The sequence below is a fragment of the Anomalospiza imberbis genome, chromosome 8 (assembly GCF_031753505.1).
Source record: "Anomalospiza imberbis isolate Cuckoo-Finch-1a 21T00152 chromosome 8, ASM3175350v1, whole genome shotgun sequence".
NCBI classification, from domain to species: domain Eukaryota; kingdom Metazoa; phylum Chordata; class Aves; order Passeriformes; family Viduidae; genus Anomalospiza; species Anomalospiza imberbis.
In genome coordinates this window covers 7,441,514-7,446,487 of record NC_089688.1, presented here as the reverse complement: position 1 = coordinate 7,446,487, position 4,974 = coordinate 7,441,514, and the positions used below count along the sequence as shown (strand labels likewise).

Genomic DNA, 4,974 nt, shown 5'->3' with positions numbered 1-4,974 from the left:
CTAAAGGGTCGATATAATTCTTCAATATCAAAACTGAACAAAAATTTTCTCATGTCTTAAAGCAAGTAGGCAAAGCAAACAGGAAAAAAATCTATAAGCATACAAACAGCCTCTGATGGTTTTGTCTCAAAGCAAGATTTTTTGTTGCTAGCATTTTCTTGAGCACACAAAGAATCAGTCCTGAAAAACATCTCCATATTGCAAGAGCCATATCCAGAATTTTACACTTCAGGGATAAAACTCTTTGATATCTCAGAATACAACTTAAATTCCAGTAATAAAAGCAGATTAAACACTCCGTATCCTTCCACTCATATCATCAGCAAAAAATCCACACAGAACAATGTTTTATAGAATAAATCTCCATATCAACAAAGCATCTATATATTTAAATGCCATTCAGCAGAGATTACCACCCAAAGCTGTTTCTCACCACATTTCAGTGAGATTATAAAATATTCATACAAGACACAAATGTTCAAGACATGCAAAAATTCACTCTCTTCTGCAGGGAGCCTTGGAAGTACAAAAATGTAACTCAGATTGGTAGAGGACACTTCATCAACATCAGCTCAAGCTCAACTCCCATCCTGGACAATCTGGCTACAGGAACAAACTGGGACCTCTGGAAGAAACGCAGTAGGAGAAGTCATGAGAGTGGGGTGATTTCAAAACAGATTAACCAGCTCAGACTGATGTCGAGTACAGACAAGCCCATTAGCTTGAGATACCCAAGAAAGCACAAAAACACCATGAAATCTCCAGAGAAAAGGCCTCCTTTAGTTATTACAACCTAGACTTCCTCTGGAACGGGGCAGGCACACCACCTTACATCAGTACTTCATGTCCTATTTCCTTGCTCTTTCATAGTAATCAGGACTTTAGCATATGAACTCTTTTTCATTCTAAAACATCTGCACATAGATGCCAAAAAAGCCCCAAAAGTCCCTGCAAAAAAGAATGGGTAGCTACATATATCACAAAACATTCTGTAAGGGGAAAGTTCCAGCCTACTGTCAATATAAACATAGAAAGCAAGCAAAAATCAGTTTGTATTCACTGACATTGCTGCAGCAGGTTTTGTCCTGATCTTCTTCCTCCCCATAGTTCACTGTCTTTCAATTATTCAGGTACCAAAGTATAAAAAACCCTTCTATAACCAAGGAAAATACAAAAAAAATTATGTCTTCTTGGCTACCTACATCTTCTTTTCCTACCTCTTCCATTTCCAGAGTATTTTTCAATCAAGAGGCAATATAGCATGACCATAAAAAATATTACAGGCTCTTAAAAGTCCCTCTTGGCTTTGGAAAGAGACTTTAAAATGTTAAGTAATTTCTGTCAGCTTTCAAGTCATTAAAAACCTCTGGAAAAGATTCAAACTCTGTGCCTGGGAGAGAGAATTATTTCTGTAATTGAAAGAAGAATAGCAAAACACAGCTTCTTTAATAGACATGGACTCTTGGGAGATTAAACAATCAGCTATCTTGTCAACTCAAAATGTACACTTGGGCTGCTTTTTTCTGCATTTATTGGTTTCAAGGTGAAAACTTATTATTTCATAAAATACAATGAGCGCATTTTGCATAGGAAGTTCCAGATCCCTAAAGAAAAAAAAAATAGTGTAGAAGTGGTGAGTCTTCATACAGAGATTAATCCATAGAGAGGGGAGATGGACCTGCCAGCCCATAATGAGTTTCATACTGCCTACAAACTGAATGCATCTACTTGTGAGGTGCTGTGGGCTATTTCACAGGCCCACAGAGCCATTCATTTAAAGTGACTTTTTTTATCTATCTGGCATGGTTAGGTGGCTGCTGTGCAAAAAGCCAAGCAAGGAAAGAAAGGTGTCTAAATGCAGTGACCCTCCCAGCAGCAGACATCGAGCACAGAGACAAAATGGGAGAGTGATGAGCAGCATTACTGGGGCATCTCTCAGGTATTTCAATGCCTTCAGGTACTTTGCTGAATTTATTTGTCAGAAAAATCCCTTGGTTTCCATTTCTCAAGCCCAACTCTGCTTCTCTCCAGAGGGTCAGTCTGTTTCATCACTTCCATTCCTGCCTGGGCAGGCAGCTACATAAATGATGAATGAAAAACTGAACTTTTACAATGTTCAGCGAAAACTCACGGTCAATTCTAGTCATTTTAGGCTTGGGGAGGTTATTTGCTTCCTTATTTTGCTGGGATTTTGTTGTGATGTTTGATTTGGGTTTTTGTTGGGGTTTTTTTGGGCTGTGGTTTTTTGTAGTTTGGTTTAAAATCTTGTTTAAGTTGGTTTATATGGCCCTAAACAAATCACAAACCTTAATTTGTCTTTTTTAGATGTCTCTCTTGTAAATGTTCTTTCTTTGGTAACTTACTGCAGTCTCTGTCTCCAATCAGGTTTGCAGTCTGGGGTTTGCATGTATAAACATTTTCCCTTGGCATTAACTGGAGCCATATTTGCAGAATCAAAGATTAAATGCAACCATTAATGACTTGCCTGTTTTTGCTGGTTTTGCTCATTCACTGTTCATTGTCTGCAAGGCTGCTCTTGCATGATAGTGCTGATTCAGGGGATCAAAGCATTGCACCTTTATATATATATATATATGTGTGTGTATATAAAATTAAATTCAAGGTTTGTCTAGTGGTATTGCTCCACAGAGCTTTTAATCCTGCAGTAAATCCCTGCAAGACAGACACACAAATATTAGGAAGGTTTATAGGGTACAAGTGTTCCTGTAAAACCAAATCCACTGGGCTGGGAGGTTTGGTGTCTGTTCTTCATTAACCAGCAAATACAGGAAGAGATCAGTTAGTGCAGAGAGACAAGCACAGCAGAAGTAGTTAAAGCAAAGTACCTCCTGCAGGACACTGCACAATGTTCTAGCAGAACTTCAGAAGGGCTCAGAATTCCTGTTTTACCCTACCTTTTGATATAAAATACCATCACAAGGCCCAAATCCCTATCCAAACAAGAGTCTTGGACACAGCTAGCACAGCCACTGCCACTCTGCCCATGTGGCTGATGAAGGACACTCACTCCATGCTGCTTCTCCTTTAAATCCTTAGACGATCAAGGCTACAACAACCATCAACTACATTTTACCAAGCCTAATGACAGATTATTCAGATTCTCACATTGGCAAGCGTCATCCCCAAAAAGACTGAATCAGTAGCTTAATCCTTTACCTTGTCCTAGGGCTTTATAGCATAACTGACTCACAGCATGGTGCTTGCAGAGCTGTTTCAGAATATTCAGGTCTCCTGAGTGTATTTGAGCTGTTATGTTACTGCTGCATGACTAATTCTCAGGATATTAACCTTCTTGCAAAGATCCATGCTCAGCTGTACTGCTCCAGTTGTCTTCCCCCCACCTAACAGTGATGGGCAGTGAGAGTCAAACCTCTGATGAGAATTGTAAGAAGGAAAAAAAAAAAGAAGAAATAATCCTTACCAACATCTCTAAGCACCAGTGATGGTTAGAGCAGCATTTTTTCTTTGAGAAGAGCAGCCACAACATTGAGAGCACTGAGTGAGTAGTGATGCATTTTGAGATGCTCCCAATTACAAAGAATTGGTTGTAAGGCTGCTTTCAAAAGAAAATAAGGGGTCTAAAATGGAAAAGGTTATTTGAGAAGAGGGAAAGTAATAATAGAAAACCAAACAGAATCTAATGAGATCTAAAATTAGAAATTAGAAGATGAAGTAGCAATATAACACCTAAACTATTAGCAAATAATCTAAAGAGGATGGAAAAGAGGAATATAGCAAAGGAAAATTGGCAAAGAGATGGGCAATTCAGAGTTAGTAAATTATGCAAAAAAGCTTAATTTTTGTCATCAGTTCGTGATAATAAAATGGAGGTGAGCTAGAATGTAAAAATTAAGGTAAATACACATGCAAAACACTGACTGTCTGACAAAACAGATGCCAGGTTACAAACACATGCAAGAGCAATCTAACTCTTGCTCACCAAGCACATGACCTACCCTATCTCTGCGCTGCACCAACACATCACATTTTGATTCTGCCCCAGGTAGAAACCCAATACAAACAAAAGCTTTATCAGGAACACTTCTTGAAATTCGTGCTGCAGTAAGTTACCTTGGTGAGCTCCTGGTGGGTTTTACCTTCTTCACCAAGACACACATGGTGCACAGTGACAGGACCTGCACCTGCACTTCAGCCCCTGCCTGCTCCACGATGGATGTGCCTCCACTGCTGCTCCCCACAGTGACTGCCAAGCCCTGACCCCAGAGCAGGGTCACTTCCACTGACAAGTAGGACCTGCAGTTTCTTGCATGCCTTTCTTTTTCCCAGGGCTCCAGCCTCCATCTTTCCAGGCACAAATGGCCTGGCTCCATCTTCTTGATATCCTGCCTGCACACCTTTATGAGGTCCCCCTGAGCCATCTCTTCTCAGGATTTACCTGGAGTTACTATTGCTTACAGCTCAAGCCAATTTTCTGAGCGCTGAGTATTAGCTCTGACAAGAAAGGTTTAATATTTTCAGTGCTTTTCTGCACGAGCTGAATTTTCCATGCAAGCCCAAGCCCTTTTCTTCAGTTTCATCATTAGAGACCATATACACTGTAGTAGAGCTGATAAGAACAGGTAGCATTATTTAGGATCCAGTTGCAAGTCTCTCCAGTCCTTACCGCAGGCTTTTTGACCTTTTGGATCTCTTACTGTCCAGGTGAAAGCCCTAATCACTGCTACAAACTGAACCACACACCACAAACCCCCTCAAAGGAGCATGAAACCCGAGAGAGTCTTACAGAAGCTCTCCCCTGACCCAGTCTCACCAGCATCACCAAAGATCCTGTCTAACAGCTAATCAACATCAGTTACCATAACTACACTGTATGAATTAGCTCGTGAAGGGAAAAGAATCCCCAGCTGTAAGTTACATTAAAGCACAATAAATCCCCTATCAAAGTCATTATCTGAATCACTGATGCAGTCAAGTGCAAGAGGCATCTGATCT

The 4,974-nt window shown here is 40.2% G+C and overlaps 1 long non-coding RNA gene across 1 annotated transcript; it reads right to left on the bottom strand.

Moving 5' to 3' along the window:
• Nucleotides 1–330: 330 nt before the first annotated feature.
• Nucleotides 331–1,671, bottom strand: LOC137478551 (uncharacterized). Its single transcript, XR_011001635.1, has 2 exons — nt 794–1,671; nt 331–625 (listed from the first exon to the last, which is right to left on the bottom strand). It is a non-coding gene; the product is annotated as an uncharacterized lncRNA (long non-coding RNA).
• Nucleotides 1,672–4,974: the final 3,303 nt, after the last annotated feature.